This window comes from Triturus cristatus, chromosome 3_1 (genome assembly GCF_964204655.1).
Source record: "Triturus cristatus chromosome 3_1, aTriCri1.1, whole genome shotgun sequence".
NCBI classification, from domain to species: domain Eukaryota; kingdom Metazoa; phylum Chordata; class Amphibia; order Caudata; family Salamandridae; genus Triturus; species Triturus cristatus.
The window spans coordinates 886,164,276-886,183,711 of record NC_140583.1 but is presented as its reverse complement, the minus strand read 5'-3'; positions in this window follow the sequence as shown (position 1 = coordinate 886,183,711).

Sequence of the window (19,436 nt, the reverse complement as noted above, 5' to 3'; positions counted from 1 at the left end):
CAGAATTACACTCACTACATTTCATGCTATGATTAGCATCTTTAACTAATTTTGCAAAAGTGACTGTTTTACTCTCTGGCAATGTCAAATAAATAAATCTTTCATTATCAACAATAGAGCCACATATATTATAACAATTATCACAACTATGTTCCCATTTATAAGAGAGACCAAAAAAATGTCAATGGGAACTCCTTCTTCTTCCACTACCTGAAGAAAATACATCAAAAATTCATGTGCATCTTGCTGTTCATTTTGAGAAAACTGTGTTCGTCCTGAACATACATCTAAAAGTTTTCTAATTTCAGTAGCACTTTCTATTTGAGTTTTATCTTTACTCAGCTTTTGAAAAAGGAGACTCAGCTCTGAACAGAATCTTTTTCCCTGATTTACTATTATCTGCTCTTGCAAACTTTTCAGATAAAATGCAACATTCAGCACTACATTTGCGTAGCAGTTGACACCAGAGCTATTTTCAAAATGACATCCTACAACCTGTTCTTCATTTTCCTTTTTCTTTTTGCTTGCAATTACATCACTCCTCTTTTTTTTCCTCTTCTCTACATCTTCATTACAGATATTCTCATTTTTTCTTTTACGAGAAACTACACGTTTCTCCAACACAGGATACTGACCTAAATGAGGAGCATAGCTTCTTCTTAATCTATTATACTCCTTTACACAGTTTGTATCAGCACTAACTTTTGAGTCATCAAAGTCTATCATGAATAAACCTGATAATGTTTTCACTCGTGACAAAGCTACATATGCCATACCTTCTTTGAACACAGTTGAACCAATGTTCACAAATGCACAATCTACAGTCAATCCTTGAGACTTGTGAATAGTTACAGCATATGCTAGAGAAAACGGAAACTGCTTCCTACGTACATATAAGTCTTTCACAAGCATAAAACGTACTGTACAACGACAAATATCTTTAACTTCTTCTATCTGATCAAATTTTATTTTTAAACATTCAACTCCTTCTTTTTTCTGGTAATTAATAAAACCCACAACTCTTCCCATCGCTCCATTAACTAAACCTTTTTCAACATCCAAATTTCTCCTTAAAAATACTCTACAGTTCATGCAAACATATAGATTTTTTTCTAATCCAGCTGTTTTGGAGATGTTCTTCTCTAGTGAGTCCAATTTATTTTTCAGTTTGCCTGTTACTGTGACAGTAATTCTTCCATCCTCAATTTTGTCCACTGCTTCCAATTTCCTGATCTCTTCCTTTTCCAATTTCAAAAGCTCCTCATTGAATATTGAGCATTCACGTAGAGTTGGCATTAAGCAGATGACACTTTTGTTTTCTGCAATGTTCTTGTATATCTTCTCTGCAACTATTTCTTCCTTTGGAAATAAATTATGTAGCAGCCGACTCTGTAATGTTTTTTGCCAACTTCTGTGAGTAGTCCAATCCTGATATATTTCAGAATACTTCCATATTCTTCATCGCTTGCTTGCCTCATATTAGTAGTAAGTTCCTTGTACTCAAAGAAGGACCAAATATTTGTATTTCCAATGCTTCCCAATGACTTCTTCGTGTCTTCATGTGTGACAGTATTAAACACTGGTTGTCCTTTAACTGGAGTAAGTTGCAAAAGATCTCCAAAAACTATGACGTGTTTTCCACCAAATAACATGTCATAGTCTGTCTTCAAAATTTGCTGCATTCTTAAATGCACAAAGGCAAGCATTAAGTTTGATACCATGCTCACCTCATCAATAATGAGAACTTGCATCTTCTTCAATACTCTTGAAACTTCCAAGGATGCTTCTCCAGTTAGCTTGTTGAATTGTATTTTGTTCTCATGCTCCACTGGTAACATTAGCAAACGATGTAAAGTGATTCCTTTTATGTTATATGCTGCTAACCCAGTTGGAGCAGTAACCACACAAGACAAAGTAGAATCCGTTTTTTGCTTTAGGTAGCTTCTGATGACTTTTATTAGGAAACTTTTTCCAGTTCCAGCTTGTCCGCTTACATACATCCTGATTGGATGAAATGATGTGCATGAGCACTCTTTTTTTTCATGTAGAAATCCGTGATCAATTTTGTTTTTGATCTCTTCATAAATTTGTTGCTGCTCTTGATTCAGTTGTCTTTCCAAATTTTCTAAGTCTATAAATTCTTCTTGAGCTTGATTCATAGCCGTTTCCACTTCATTCATGGCTATTGATGCTTCATTTTCAATGATTGGTTGTCCTAGGGGATCTTGACTGAGTGTTCCTGAACTTTGGCTGTCCTGAGAACTATCTCTAGCGATTTCTGCTGCAATTGTAGTTTCCTGATCAATTTCTTCATTTAACATTTGCAGATAAGTTGAGAATGTACTGCATTGTATGCTGTCTTTGCAAGCATTAAAAGAATCTTCATAGCTCGGGAATTCTCCCAGTAGTTCATCCTCTGTACGCCATGGTTTAAACAACTGTAAAAGAGCCAAGTAGTAAAATTCCTTCTTGTCAGTAGTGTCGCAACTCAGCTTCCGGTGATTTATCAAACTTCCTTTTGTTTGCTTCACCAAACATCCTTCTTCACCAACGACTTTATATTTTCCATTATTGATGTCTTCTGTGGCTTTCCGTGAATAAATGTAGTTCTGCAGCACTTCATAGAGACACATGTTCTCCAGATGTTGACTTCTCTTGGGATAATATGTGTCCAACATGTTTGTTTTCAAAATATCTGTACTTTCTGGGTCATTCTCGGCCAAATATTCAATTTCTCCTACAGATTTCAGTACCCGATTTCTCATTGCTGCAAGGCCTAAACTTGCCCAAATTATTCTTCTTGACTTCGAGTAGAGACTTGCAGAAGATAACCTATCTGAACATTCGTAGGATCCAATTTCTCGATGCGATAACATCTTCAAACTGAAACTGTACAGCTTCTTACTGACAGTCTTCTCGTGAGAAATCTCTTCCCACATTTCCTTCAATTCAGTTTTTTCTGATTTCGTAATGTAAGACGTTACATATCGAGCAACAGCAATGGAATTGTCAGCTACATACTGTATATCCATGTTAGCGTTCCACATGGATAAAATGACTGGGTTGTAGTCATTTATATTTTTTGATTCTTCTTTTCTTTTTAGGTTGTAGGTATTCTTAGGTGATTTTCTTGTGATAGTATGTCTCACAGCTGACATAAAACTGTTGACTCTTCCATTTGAAAGAACAGGTCTAGGAAATCCAAATCGACATTTAGTGTAGTATTTTTCTTTGCTCTTGTATTTCCGTCGACAGTATTTTCCACACCGATGACTTTGGAAACGTAAAACTTGCTCCTTTAACTTGTTCTCTTCTGTGCTTTTTGGTATAGCACATGTTGCATATTCTTCAATGTAAGATAACACTGCTTCATCAGCATCTGTTCCAAACTTTGGGGCATCCTTGATCCACAACAGCATATGAATATGAGGAGCACCTCTTGCCTGGTACTCTTTTCTCCAAAAGAAATCCACTACTTCTCCAAGGGGTGGATTTTTTTTATTGCAGATGAAGGACATCATAGCCTCAAATCTATGATTGAAATATCTGCAAACATTAACCGGATCCAATGAGCACAGTTCTCCTGCTGTCTTGTATTCGATGTTTTTAATGTTTGAATTGGCCTCTCGTAGAAAATCCAGTAAATCATCCCAAGCGTACTCGGCACAGCTTAGGGTAAGGAACCATGTTGGTGTTCCTAAATTCCGTAACATGCATTTTAGTTCACCATGGCGTCGGTACCAATATTCATTTGTCCCACGCTGACAAGCCATCAGATTGATCAGTTGTGTTTCCAAATGATCATCTCGGTGCTGCACTTTCTCCATAAAATCCTTAGCAGACACATTTTGTAAATGTGCTCCACTTTTTAAAATGTGATTTACTGCATAAGACAGTGCAGACAAGTCGCTTTCAAATAAAAGATGGAACAAATAAGGAATACTTTGTCGAAATCTGGGATCTTCAGCATATAGTCTTGTAGTCCGATACTCAGAAGCTGGAATCTGTTCTGGACGTTCATCGTATCGTCCTCCTTTTCCTTTAGGAAACAGCTGGGGAAAACATCGAGCTTCCAAGCTCTCCTCCCATACACTCACGGGAGTTCCTTTTGCTTTCTTCATCTGAAAGAGATCAATATTGTCTCCCATAACTTCTTTCGAATGAAGAGGATGTATGCTAAAATGTTCATAAATTTCTTCTTCCTTTGACTTGTCCACTTTTTCAATTTGTCCAGTTGGTATTTCTGTGTCTTCTTGTAAATCTTCTTCTTCTTCTTCTTCTTCTATATAAATTGATTCATACCATTTGTTATTTTTTTTCAAATACAAATTTGCTCTTTGTACTTTCCGCACATCTACCAGCTCCTGCCAAATCTTCTTATTCTTTGTAGGTACACCATTAACCAGAATAATTAATGGTTCAGTTTCCAAAGTATCCGCATCAATAGTTTCCATATTTTTTTTCAAATCCAAGGGCAAATACACCACTCTACCTTTTAAACCTCTCAGTAAATCTGAAGGAGGTAATTTACCAGTTTTGGGCTCCATACGTACTATGGTCTGGAACGGATGAACACATTGAATGAGTATAGACTCATATGTATTTAATTCAGAAAGTTCAGCAGGAATAGCATCCAATTCTAAATTATTATGTACAGCTCTGGTCGGCATTCTATTTTCCTCTAACTTGTTGTAACAGTATTTACAAATACGCTGATCTTCACCCAATTCAAAACAATTTTCTAGAAATATATATGTGGCAAAATCCTTCCACTTATAATTATCTTCATTTTCACTCTTTCTGTAGAGATCAACATTCCTAGTTTGTTTTCTATAATGAGTTCTGCGGCAACAAATACAAGTAAAATTTGGTCTTTCATTAGAGACTATTGCAAATTTTGTTATGTGATCATTAAATGTGTTACTTACAGAGGGTTCTACATTCTCTTCCACTTCTTCCTCATTTACTGTGTCCTTCTCTGCACTGTTTTGTTCAGGACCAAAGTAACAAAACTGAATTTCATCAACAACCTTCTCTACATCTGATACTGTTCCTCGGAACAGAGCCCTATTCAATTCATTTAACTTTATTGCTGGACTTTTGGCAAAATACAACCGTCTCACAAACTTTCTCATTTCAGTATGATGAACAGCCAGCATCCTAAAATGATGGAAAACACTATTGCACACTTTTCTAGATAGACAAGCCAGAGAATGACCCTGCAAACCAGTATTCTCTCTCACTCTGCATGGATCCAGACTTTGAAGCACCTTAATCTTCTGTTTTACACTTTTTTTACTATATTCTTTTAGAAACTCTCGAAATTTGTCAATAGATTCCTGACGCACAGTGCAAATACTACTACAATTCCAAGTGTACACTGGGGCTTTAGGACGTCTCCCCATTGCCTCATCTGCCATCACTTGTACCTCATCTCTTGGAACCATTATCTCCTTCTCCATTATGCAACCATTTGTTACTTCGTATGAACGACCTCTGGTGTCAACTGCATGCAGCAAACTATTACTTTGAAAATAGCTCTCTTCATTAAAAAAAGGTTCACTACTTGAACTATGCATCCACTTTCCTAAAAACACTTTACAAAAGTTTGTTCTGTTCACTACTCTTTTCCTTTTGCTATGTGATTTCAGTACATTAACCATTTTGTCTAATGTACGCATCCTATTCAAAATTAATATGAATAGTTTCCTTTTTAATTCTAATGCCTTTGCTGCAATGGCTTCAATTTCTTTTTTTCTCTTGTAATATTTTGCCTTTTGCTTATATTTCTTCACATCCTTTATCAAATTGGACATAACTCTTCTCTGAAACATTTTTCTACGTATCTCTTTAAACGCTGTTTTTCTGTTTATGTAAATCTTTTCAGTTGCAAAAGGTATATTTGCATTAACTAAATTCTCAATTTTTTCCTGTTCTGTTCGTTTCGTAACATTCTTTCCAGTACAGACATTTTGTACATTTTTCCTTGTTTTGAATATATTTTTAAGAAATTGTTTTTTCTGCTTACCAGAAGATTTTTTCTTTTTCCCAACATGAGCATCTTCTACTAACTTTGGTCCTCCAGTTGTCTTCAAATATAGTTTTTTTTTAGCGTTTTTTGAACTCTGGATTTTGTAGGCATCTTAAATTTTGTTCACTGCTCTTCAGCAATACCTGAAAAAAACTAAAATAAAATTCCTTTATTGTATTTAAATATATTACTACATTTCTTTTCACAATAGTCACAAAACGAAATTTCTATGCCAATTTGAATGCACACTAACTGCTCTTTTTTTTGGGCAAGTGAAAATCACTTTTACAAACTGTCACATTATGAAACCACTTTTCAGATTTTTTTAAAAGCCCATGTCCAGACTGCTACACTACAGCAAGGGCAACCAGCCTTAGTGATGCTGAATGTATTTGCATTACAGACTGAAACCTGAAAACCCCACTCGCTTGTAAATACTGTGCATGATTATACATGGCAAGCACATGGGTGTGTGCTAAGAGTCTGCTTCTTCCCCCAAAAATTCGCTCCCCCTTTCCATCTAATGCAACTGTGAAATCACCAGAGCAATACGCAATAAATCTCTGCCTATAATTCCTCTCTGCACACAGAGTCATGTTTTCACATTAGTCCCAAAACGAAATTTCTTTGCCAATTTGAAAGCACACTTACTGCTCTTTTTTTTTCGGGGCAAGTGAAAATCACTTTTACAGACTGACACATTATGAAACCACTTTTTTTGATTTATTTAAATGCACATGTCCAAACTGTTTTTTCAGACCACCACCATGTGTATTCTCGGTGACTGCCTACACTCCAGCAAGGGCAACCAGCCTTAGTGATGCTGAATGTATTTGCATTACAGACTGTAACCTGAAAACCCCACTCGCTTGTAAATACTGTGCATGATTATACATGGCAAGCACATGGGTGTGTGCTAAGAGTCTGCTTCTTCCCCCAAAAATTCGCTCCCCCTTTCCATCTAATGCAACTGTGAAATCACCAGAGCAATACGCAATAAATCTCTGCCTATAATTCCTCTCTGCACACAGAGTCATGTTTTCACATTAGTCCCAAAACGAAATTTCTTTGCCAATTTGAAAGCACACTTACTGCTCTTTTTTTTTTCGGGGCAAGTGAAAATCACTTTTACAGACTGACACATTATGAAACCACTTTTTTTGATTTATTTAAATGCACATGTCCAAACTGTTTTTTCAGACCACCACCATGTGTATTCTCGGTGACTGCCTACACTCCAGCAAGGGCAACCAGCCTTAGTGATGCTGAATGTATTTGCATTACAGACTGAAACCTGAAAACCCCACTCGCTTGTAAATACTGTGCATGATTATACATGGCAAGCACATGGGTGTGTGCTAAGAGTCTGCTTCTTCCCCAAAAAATGTGCTCCCCCTTTCCATCTAATGCAACTGTGAAATCACCAGAGCAATACGCAATAAATCTCTGCCTATAATTCCTCTCTGCACACAGAGTCATGTTTTCACATTAGTCCCAAAACGAAATTTCTTTGCCAATTTGAAAGCACACTTACTGCTCTTTTTTTTTTCGGGGCAAGTGAAAATCACTTTTACAGACTGACACATTATGAAACCACTTTTTTTGATTTATTTAAATGCACATGTCCAAACTGTTTTTTCAGACCACCACCATGTGTATTCTCGGTGACTGCCTACACTCCAGCAAGGGCAACCAGCCTTAGTGATGCTGAATGTATTTGCATTACAGACTGAAACCTGAAAACCCCACTCGCTTGTAAATACTGTGCATGATTATACATGGCAAGCACATGGGTGTGTGCTAAGAGTCTGCTTCTTCCCCCAAAAATTCGCTCCCCCTTTCCATCTAATGCAACTGTGAAATCACCAGAGCAATACGCAATAAATCTCTGCCTATAATTCCTCTCTGCACACAGAGTCATGTTTTCACATTAGTCCCAAAACGAAATTTCTTTGCCAATTTGAAAGCACACTTACTGCTCTTTTTTTTTTCGGGGCAAGTGAAAATCACTTTTACAGACTGACACATTATGAAACCACTTTTTTTGATTTATTTAAATGCACATGTCCAAACTGTTTTTTCAGACCACCACCATGTGTATTCTCGGTGACTGCCTACACTCCAGCAAGGGCAACCAGCCTTAGTGATGCTGAATGTATTTACATTACAGACTGAAACCTGAAAACCCCACTCGCTTGTAAATACTGTGCATGATTATACATGGCAAGCACATGGGTGTGTGCTAAGAGTCTGCTTCTTCCCCCAAAAATTCGCTCCCCCTTTCCATCTAATGCAACTGTGAAATCACCAGAGCAATACGCAATAAATCTCTGCCTATAAATCCTCTCTGCACACAGAGTCATGTTTTCACATTAGTCCCAAAACGAAATTTCTTTGCCAATTTGAAAGCACACTTACTGCTCTTTTTTTTTTCGGGGCAAGTGAAAATCACTTTTACAGACTGACACATTATGAAACCACTTTTTTTGATTTATTTAAATGCACATGTCCAAACTGTTTTTTCAGACCACCACCATGTGTATTCTCGGTGACTGCCTACACTCCAGCAAGGGCAACCAGCCTTAGTGATGCTGAATGTATTTGCATTACAGACTGAAACCTGAAACCCCACTCGCTTGTAAATACTGTGCATGATTATACATGGCAAGCACATGGGTGTGTGCTAAGAGTCTGCTTCTTCCCCCAAAAAGTCGCTCCCCCTTTCCATCTAATGCAACTGTGAAATCACCAGAGCAATACGCAATAAATCTCTGCCTATAAATCCTCTCTGCACACAGAGTCATGTTTTCACATTAGTCCCAAAACGAAATTTCTTTGCCAATTTGAAAGCACACTTACTGCTCTTTTTTTTTTCGGGGCAAGTGAAAATCACTTTTACAGACTGACACATTATGAAACCACTTTTTTTGATTTATTTAAATGCACATGTCCAAACTGTTTTTTCAGACCACCACCATGTGTATTCTCGGTGACTGCCTACACTCCAGCAAGGGCAACCAGCCTTAGTGATGCTGAATGTATTTGCATTACAGACTGAAACCTGAAAACCCCACTCGCTTGTAAATACTGTGCATGATTATACATGGCAAGCACATGGGTGTGTGCTAAGAGTCTGCTTCTTCCCCCAAAAACTCGCTCCCCCTTTCCATCTAATGCAACTGTGAAATCACCAGAGCAATACGCAATAAATCTCTGCCTATAATTCCTCTCTGCACACAGAGTCATGTTTTCACATTAGTCCCAAAACGAAATTTCTTTGCCAATTTGAAAGCACACTTACTGCTCTTTTTTTTTTCGGGGCAAGTGAAAATCACTTTTACAGACTGACACATTATGAAACCACTTTTTTTGATTTATTTAAATGCACATGTCCAAACTGTTTTTTCAGACCACCACCATGTGTATTCTCGGTGACTGCCTACACTCCAGCAAGGGCAACCAGCCTTAGTGATGCTGAATGTATTTGCATTACTGAGTCCAACCTCAAACCCTTAAACTATTCTTTTTTTTTCCAGTACACCTTAATTTATTGTGAAAACATACTCCATATTATTTTACATGTTCCTCACATTTAAATTTCTCCCAAAACAGAAAATGATAAACGCAACTACAACAAAAACAATTTCCATTTCTATTATTCATTTCTTAAGTTACCACATACATCCCCTCTCAAACTGTAAACTCACCTTTATAATTAGTTAGTTGTGAAAGAAATGTGACACTCAAACAGCAGATTATCAGAGCCAGGATCTCTGTTGTGTTCACCTCTCTCCTCTCAGCAGAACCAGATAATGGCAAACTTTCCCTCTATTTTTCCACACATATACATGTAAGTTTCAAATCTCAGTGCTTCCCCCTTTTTTTCAAATGTAATCACACATTTCTATTGGTTGAAAACCAACCCTTTTCCAAAAGTACCCTTCCCCCAACTTGACTTCTGCCTAGTACCCTTCCCCCAACTTGACTTCTGCCTGCTACCATAGCAACAGCTCATGGAACACTGCTGTGTTGAGTTAGGTCAGAAGTTCGCCAAACAATGTTTCAATTCCACAGAGCAAGAGTGCTTGACTTTTCAAACCTAACAGCAAATCCATAGTACTGTTCTTTGGTTACACATTTTTTTGTACCAATACAAAACATGCTTCTATTAATTTACACATACAGCCTAGTTTTTATTCTAGAATGGTATGAAACAGCCAATCAGTTCTTTTTGTTTTGAAAAAAATATGTATGCCTCCATTTCCAAACTGTCTTTCTTTTCATATTGCCATTCTACTGAAAGACACCTCCTGAGTGCATCCAGATCTCCTTTGAAGATGTTCACAGTGTGGATTGTAGGGCACAGCTATGTCTTCTGGAGTGAAAAGTTTGCAGAGAAAACAGATATGGTGAGAGACCTTGCTTTGCCAAATGTAGACATTAAATGGATTGGTCAGAGAGGGTTAAAGTGGCACCAATTGATGCCATTGGTGAAATCCTTCATGCAAATCCAACACCCTGACCTCATAATAGTGCACTGTGGTGGCAATGACCTAGGCACTTTGACTGGGGTAGGTCTGGAAATGCTTATGAAGGACACCTTTGCACAACTGTTTTCACTTTTCCCTAAAACTGCCTTTGTGTTTTCCAACATATGCCAAAGGCAAAAATGGAACTGGTCCAATCATTTCTGTCCACAGATTGACAAAGCAAGAAAGCACGTCAACAAATCTGTTTCTGCTTTCCTCCGTGACTATGGTATGGGTGCCATTTACCACAACAACTTGCGTTATGACATGCAAGACATTTATAGAGGAGATGGTGTGCACTTCAATGATGAAGGGAACAGAGTCTTCCTTTTGAACCTTAGACTCTGCATCGGTACTTACTTGTAGGTACCACTAAAAAAATGACTTCATAAACACAACAGCTCTTTTTAGAGCTCCCTAATATCTAAACTCTTAAATCTGCTTTTCATTTATTTTTTTTTATTTTTTTTACCGTACGCTTACCGTAAGCTTACCGTACGCGTACCCCGTGATTTTTTTAAAAATCAATAAATGTTTTTTTTGTACTTTTCTGTCCTTCTTTGACCCCCTTACAAATGTTAGGGGTCTGTAACTCTCCTCATTGCCCCCTTTTCTTGTTTTCACTCTTTTTTTTCAGAGTGAAATACACAAAATGGCGGCCGCCGCTTCCTGGTTTCGGCCGATTCGAATGTTTACTAAGATCTAAGAGCCAATCAGAATCGCGCTCGCGCACGCCACCGTACGCTTACGGTAAGCGTACGGTAAGCGTACCGTAAGCGGGCTCAGATATATATATTGATTTAAAGGCTATTTTCTCAGAATCTACTGAACAGATTTACACCAAACCTACAAAAGGCACTTCCTTGACCTAGGGACTACCTCTATGCCAAATTTCGAGAAATTCTGTTCAGCCGTTCGGGCTGTAGCTCGTTCTGAAGGTCCTATGGAAAAATGCATGGGAAAAACGCGTTTTGGGACCCCCCTTTTATCTCAGCCCCCGCTTGACGGATCCCCCCGAGACTTTCAGGGTAGGAGCGGAGCGTAGCGCCCCACCTATTTTGAGAAATTCGCGAGGATTCATCGACCGGCGCCAAAGTTATTCAAAATAGAATGTTGCGGATTTCCTATGGAAAAGGGGTCCTAACTATAACTACCTACTGGCGACCGCCAGTAGGTAATATAGATATTACCTACTGGCGTAGGTAATATAGATATTACCTACTGGCGGTCGCCAGTAGGTAGTTATAGTTAGGACCCCTTTTCCATAGGAAATCCGCAACATTCTATTTTGAATAACTTTGGCGCCGGTCGATGAATCCTCGCGAATTTCTCAAAATAGGTGGGGCGCTACGTTCTGCTCCTACCCTGAAAGTCTCGGGGGGATCCGTCAAGCGGGGGCTGAGATAAAAGGAGGGTCCCAAAACGCGTTTTTCCCATGCATTTTTCCATAGGACCTTTAGAACGAGCTACAGCCCGAACGGCTGAACAGAATTACTCGAAATTTGGCAGAGAGGTAGTCCCTAGGTCAAGGAAGTGCCTTTTGTAGGTTTGGTGTAAATCTGTTCAGTAGATTCTGAGAAAATAGCCTTTAAATCAATATATATATCTGAGCCCGCTTACGGTACGCTTACCGTACGCTTACCGTAAGCGTACGGTGGCGTGCGCGAGCGCGATTCTGATTGGCTCTTAGATCTTAGTAAACATTCGAATCGGCCGAAACCAGGAAGCGGCGGCCGCCATTTTGTGTATTTCACTCTGAAAAAAAAGAGTGAAAACAAGAAAAGGGGGCAATGAGGAGAGTTACAGACCCCCTAACATTTGTAAGGGGGTCAAAGAAGGACAGAAAATTACAAAACAACATTTATTGATTTTTAAAAAAATCACGGGGTACGCGTACGGTAAGCTTACGGTAACGTACGGTAAAAAAAATAAAAAAAAATAAATGAAAAGCAGATTTAAGAGTTTAGATATTAGGGAGCTCTAAAAAGAGCTGTTGTGTTTATGAAGTCATTTTTTTAGTGGTACCTACAAGTAAGTACCGATGCAGAGTCTAAGGTTCAAAAGGAAGACTCTGTTCCCTTCATCATTGAAGTGCACACCATCTCCTCTATAAATGTCTTGCATGTCATAACGCAAGTTGTTGTGGTAAATGGCACCCATACCATAGTCACGGAGGAAAGCAGAAACAGATTTGTTGACGTGCTTTCTTGCTTTGTCAATCTGTGGACAGAAATGATTGGACCAGTTCCATTTTTGCCTTTGGCATATGTTGGAAAACACAAAGGCAGTTTTAGGGAAAAGTGAAAACAGTTGTGCAAAGGTGTCCTTCATAAGCATTTCCAGACCTACCCCAGTCAAAGTGCCTAGGTCATTGCCACCACAGTGCACTATTATGAGGTCAGGGTGTTGGATTTGCATGAAGGATTTCACCAATGGCATCAATTGGTGCCACTTTAACCCTCTCTGACCAATCCATTTAATGTCTACATTTGGCAAAGCAAGGTCTCTCACCATATCTGTTTTCTCTGCAAACTTTTCACTCCAGAAGACATAGCTGTGCCCTACAATCCACACTGTGAACATCTTCAAAGGAGATCTGGATGCACTCAGGAGGTGTCTTTCAGTAGAATGGCAATATGAAAAGAAAGACAGTTTGGAAATGGAGGCATACATATTTTTTTCAAAACAAAAAGAACTGATTGGCTGTTTCATACCATTCTAGAATAAAAACTAGGCTGTATGTGTAAATTAATAGAAGCATGTTTTGTATTGGTACAAAAAAATGTGTAACCAAAGAACAGTACTATGGATTTGCTGTTAGGTTTGAAAAGTCAAGCACTCTTGCTCTGTGGAATTGAAACATTGTTTGGCGAACTTCTGACCTAACTCAACACAGCAGTGTTCCATGAGCTGTTGCTATGGTAGCAGGCAGAAGTCAAGTTGGGGGAAGGGTACTAGGCAGAAGTCAAGTTGGGGGAAGGGTACTTTTGGAAAAGGGTTGGTTTTCAACCAATAGAAATGTGTGATTACATTTGAAAAAAAGGGGGAAGCACTGAGATTTGAAACTTACATGTATATGTGTGGAAAAATAGAGGGAAAGTTTGCCATTATCTGGTTCTGCTGAGAGGAGAGAGGTGAACACAACAGAGATCCTGGCTCTGATAATCTGCTGTTTGAGTGTCACATTTCTTTCACAACTAACTAATTATAAAGGTGAGTTTACAGTTTGAGAGGGGATGTATGTGGTAACTTAAGAAATGAATAATAGAAATGGAAATTGTTTTTGTTGTAGTTGCGTTTATCATTTTCTGTTTTGGGAGAAATTTAAATGTGAGGAACATGTAAAATAATATGGAGTATGTTTTCACAATAAATTAAGGTGTACTGGAAAAAAAAAGAATAGTTTAAGGGTTTGAGGTTGGACTCAGTAATGCAAATACATTCAGCATCACTAAGGCTGGTTGCCCTTGCTGGAGTGTAGGCAGTCACCGAGAATACACATGGTGGTGGTCTGAAAAAACAGTTTGGACATGTGCATTTAAATAAATCAAAAAAAGTGGTTTCATAATGTGTCAGTCTGTAAAAGTGATTTTCACTTGCCCCGAAAAAAAAAAGAGCAGTAAGTGTGCTTTCAAATTGGCAAAGAAATTTCGTTTTGGGACTAATGTGAAAACATGACTCTGTGTGCAGAGAGGATTTATAGGCAGAGATTTATTGCGTATTGCTCTGGTGATTTCACAGTTGCATTAGATGGAAAGGGGGAGCGAATTTTTGGGGGAAGAAGCAGACTCTTAGCACACACCCATGTGCTTGCCATGTATAATCATGCACAGTATTTACAAGCGAGTGGGGTTTTCAGGTTTCAGTCTGTAATGCAAATACATTCAGCATCACTAAGGCTGGTTGCCCTTGCTGGAGTGTAGGCAGTCACCGAGAATACACATGGTGGTGGTCTGAAAAAACAGTTTGGACATGTGCATTTAAATAAATCAAAAAAAGTGGTTTCATAATGTGTCAGTCTGTAAAAGTGATTTTCACTTGCCCCGAAAAAAAAAAGAGCAGTAAGTGTGCTTTCAAATTGGCAAAGAAATTTCGTTTTGGGACTAATGTGAAAACATGACTCTGTGTGCAGAGAGGAATTATAGGCAGAGATTTATTGCGTATTGCTCTGGTGATTTCACAGTTGCATTAGATGGAAAGGGGGAGCGAATTTTTGGGGGAAGAAGCAGACTCTTAGCACACACCCATGTGCTTGCCATGTATAATCATGCACAGTATTTACAAGCGAGTGGGGTTTTCAGGTTTCAGTCTGTAATGCAAATACATTCAGCATCACTAAGGCTGGTTGCCCTTGCTGGAGTGTAGGCAGTCACCGAGAATACACATGGTGGTGGTCTGAAAAAACAGTTTGGACATGTGCATTTAAATAAATCAAAAAAAGTGGTTTCATAATGTGTCAGTCTGTAAAAGTGATTTTCACTTGCCCCGAAAAAAAAAAGAGCAGTAAGTGTGCTTTCAAATTGGCAAAGAAATTTCGTTTTGGGACTAATGTGAAAACATGACTCTGTGTGCAGAGAGGAATTATAGGCAGAGATTTATTGCGTATTGCTCTGGTGATTTCACAGTTGCATTAGATGGAAAGGGGGAGCGAATTTTTGGGGGAAGAAGCAGACTCTTAGCACACACCCATGTGCTTGCCATGTATAATCATGCACAGTATTTACAAGCGAGTGGGGTTTTCAGGTTTCAGTCTGTAATGCAAATACATTCAGCATCACTAAGGCTGGTTGCCCTTGCTGGAGTGTAGGCAGTCACCGAGAATACACATGGTGGTGGTCTGAAAAAACAGTTTGGACATGTGCATTTAAATAAATCAAAAAAAGTGGTTTCATAATGTGTCAGTCTGTAAAAGTGATTTTCACTTGCCCCGAAAAAAAAAAGAGCAGTAAGTGTGCTTTCAAATTGGCAAAGAAATTTCGTTTTGGGACTAATGTGAAAACATGACTCTGTGTGCAGAGAGGAATTATAGGCAGAGATTTATTGCGTATTGCTCTGGTGATTTCACAGTTGCATTAGATGGAAAGGGGGAGCGAATTTTTGGGGGAAGAAGCAGACTCTTAGCACACACCCATGTGCTTGCCATGTATAATCATGCACAGTATTTACAAGCGAGTGGGGTTTTCAGGTTACAGTCTGTAATGCAAATACATTCAGCATCACTAAGGCTGGTTGCCCTTGCTGGAGTGTAGGCAGTCACCGAGAATACACATGGTGGTGGTCTGAAAAAACAGTTTGGACATGTGCATTTAAATAAATCAAAAAAAGTGGTTTCATAATGTGTCAGTCTGTAAAAGTGATTTTCACTTGCCCCGAAAAAAAAAGAGCAGTAAGTGTGCTTTCAAATTGGCAAAGAAATTTCGTTTTGGGACTAATGTGAAAACATGACTCTGTGTGCAGAGAGGAATTATAGGCAGAGATTTATTGCGTATTGCTCTGGTGATTTCACAGTTGCATTAGATGGAAAGGGGGAGCGAATTTTTGGGGGAAGAAGCAGACTCTTAGCACACACCCATGTGCTTGCCATGTATAATCATGCACAGTATTTACAAGCGAGTGGGGTTTTCAGGTTTCAGTCTGTAATGCAAATACATTCAGCATCACTAAGGCTGGTTGCCCTTGCTGTAGTGTAGCAGTCTGGACATGGGCTTTTTAAAAAATCTGAAAAGTGGTTTCATAATGTGACAGTTTGTAAAAGTGATTTTCACTTGCCCAAAAAAAAGAGCAGTTAGTGTGCATTCAAATTGGCATAGAAATTTCGTTTTGTGACTATTGTGAAAAGAAATGTAGTAATATATTTAAATACAATAAAGGAATTTTTTTTTAGTTTTTTTCAGGTATTGCTGAAGAGCAGTGAACAAAATTTAAGATGCCTACAAAATCCAGAGTTCAAAAAACGCTAAAAAAAAAACTATATTTGAAGACAACTGGAGGACCAAAGTTAGTAGAAGATGCTCATGTTGGGAAAAAGAAAAAATCTTCTGGTAAGCAGAAAAAACAATTTCTTAAAAATATATTCAAAACAAGGAAAAATGTACAAAATGTCTGTACTGGAAAGAATGTTACGAAACGAACAGAACAGGAAAAAATTGAGAATTTAGTTAATGCAAATATACCTTCTGCAACTGAAAAGATTTACATAAACAGAAAAACAGCGTTTAAAGAGATACGTAGAAAAATGTTTCAGAGAAGAGTTATGTCCAATTTGATAAAGGATGTGAAGAAATATAAGCAAAAGGCAAAATATTACAAGAGAAAAAAAGAAATTGAAGCCATTGCAGCAAAGGCATTAGAATTAAAAAGGAAACTATTCATATTAATTTTGAATAGGATGCGTACATTAGACAAAATGGTTAATGTACTGAAATCACATAGCAAAAGGAAAAGAGTAGTGAACAGAACAAACTTTTGTAAAGTGTTTTTAGGAAAGTGGATGCATAGTTCAAGTAGTGAACCTTTTTTTAATGAAGAGAGCTATTTTCAAAGTAATAGTTTGCTGCATGCAGTTGACACCAGAGGTCGTTCATACGAAGTAACAAATGGTTGCATAATGGAGAAGGAGATAATGGTTCCAAGAGATGAGGTACAAGTGATGGCAGATGAGGCAATGGGGAGACGTCCTAAAGCCCCAGTGTACACTTGGAATTGTAGTAGTATTTGCACTGTGCGTCAGGAATCTATTGACAAATTTCGAGAGTTTCTAAGAGAATATAGTAAAAAAAAGTGTAAAACAGAAGATTAAGGTGCTTCAAAGTCTGGATCCATGCAGAGTGAGAGAGAATACTGGTTTGCAGGGTCATTCTCTGGCTTGTCTATCTAGAAAAGTGTGCAATAGTGTTTTCCATCATTTTAGGATGCTGGCTGTTCATCATACTGAAATGAGAAAGTTTGTGAGACGGTTGTATTTTGCCAAAAGTCCAGCAATAAAGTTAAATGAATTGAATAGGGCTCTGTTCCGAGGAACAGTATCAGATGTAGAGAAGGTTGTTGATGAAATTCAGTTTTGTTGCTTTGGTCCTGAACAAAACAGTGCAGAGAAGGACACAGTAAATGAGGAAGAAGTGGAAGAGAATGTAGAACCATCTGTAAGTAACACATTTAATGATCACATAACAAAATTTGCAATAGTCTCTAATGAAAGACCAAATTTTACTTGTATTTGTTGCCGCAGAACTCATTATAGAAAACAAACTAGGAATGTTGATCTCTACAGAAAGAGTGAAAATGAAGATAATTATAAGTGGAAGGATTTTGCCACATATATATTTCTAGAAAATTGTTTTGAATTGGGTGAAGATCAGCGTATTTGTAAATACTGTTACAACAAGTTAGAGGAAAATAGAATGCCGACCAGAGCTGTACATAATAATTTAGAATTGGATGCTATTCCTGCTGAACTTTCTGAATTAAATACATATGAGTCTATACTCATTCAATGTGTTCATCCGTTCCAGACCATAGTACGTATGGAGCCCAAAACTGGTAAATTACCTCCTTCAGATTTACTGAGAGGTTTAAAAGGTAGAGTGGTGTATTTGCCCTTGGATTTGAAAAAAAATATGGAAACTATTGATGCGGATACTTTGGAAACTGAACCATTAATTATTCTGGTTAATGGTGTACCTACAAAGAATAAGAAGATTTGGCAGGAGCTGGTAGATGTGCGGAAAGTACAAAGAGCAAATTTGTATTTGAAAAAAAATAACAAATGGTATGAATCAATTTATATAGAAGAAGAAGAAGAAGAAGAAGATTTACAAGAAGACACAGAAATACCAACTGGACAAATTGAAAAAGTGGACAAGTCAAAGGAAGAAGAAATTTATGAACATTTTAGCATACATCCTCTTCATTCGAAAGAAGTTATGGGAGACAATATTGATCTCTTTCAGATGAAGAAAGCAAAAGGAACTCCCGTGAGTGTATGGGAGGAGAGCTTGGAAGCTCGATGTTTTCCCCAGCTGTTTCCTAAAGGAAAAGGAGGACGATACGATGAACGTCCAGAACAGATTCCAGCTTCTGAGTATCGGACTACAAGACTATATGCTGAAGATCCCAGATTTCGACAAAGTATTCCTTATTTGTTCCATCTTTTATTTGAAAGCGACTTGTCTGCACTGTCTTATGCAGTAAATCACATTTTAAAAAGTGGAGTACATTTACAAAATGTGTCTGCTAAGGATTTTATGGAGAAAGTGCAGCACCGAGATGATCATTTGGAAACACAACTGATCAATCTGATGGCTTGTCAGCGTGGGACAAATGAATATTGGTACCGACGCCATGGTGAACTAAAATGCATGTTACGGAATTTAGGAACACCAACATGGTTCCTTACCCTAAGCTGTGCCGAGTACGCTTGGGATGATTTACTGGATTTTCTACGAGAGGCCAATTCAAACATTAAAAACATCGAATACAAGACAGCAGGAGAACTGTGCTCATTGGATCCGGTTAATGTTTGCAGATATTTCAATCATAGATTTGAGGCTATGATGTCCTTCATCTGCAATAAAAAAAATCCACCCCTTGGAGAAGTAGTGGATTTCTTTTGGAGAAAAGAGTACCAGGCAAGAGGTGCTCCTCATATTCATATGCTGTTGTGGATCAAGGATGCCCCAAAGTTTGGAACAGATGCTGATGAAGCAGTGTTATCTTACATTGAAGAATATGCAACATGTGCTATACCAAAAAGCACAGAAGAGAACAAGTTAAAGGAGCAAGTTTTACGTTTCCAAAGTCATCGGTGTGGAAAATACTGTCGACGGAAATACAAGAGCAAAGAAAAATACTACACTTGGGTGCCGATCACGATCCGG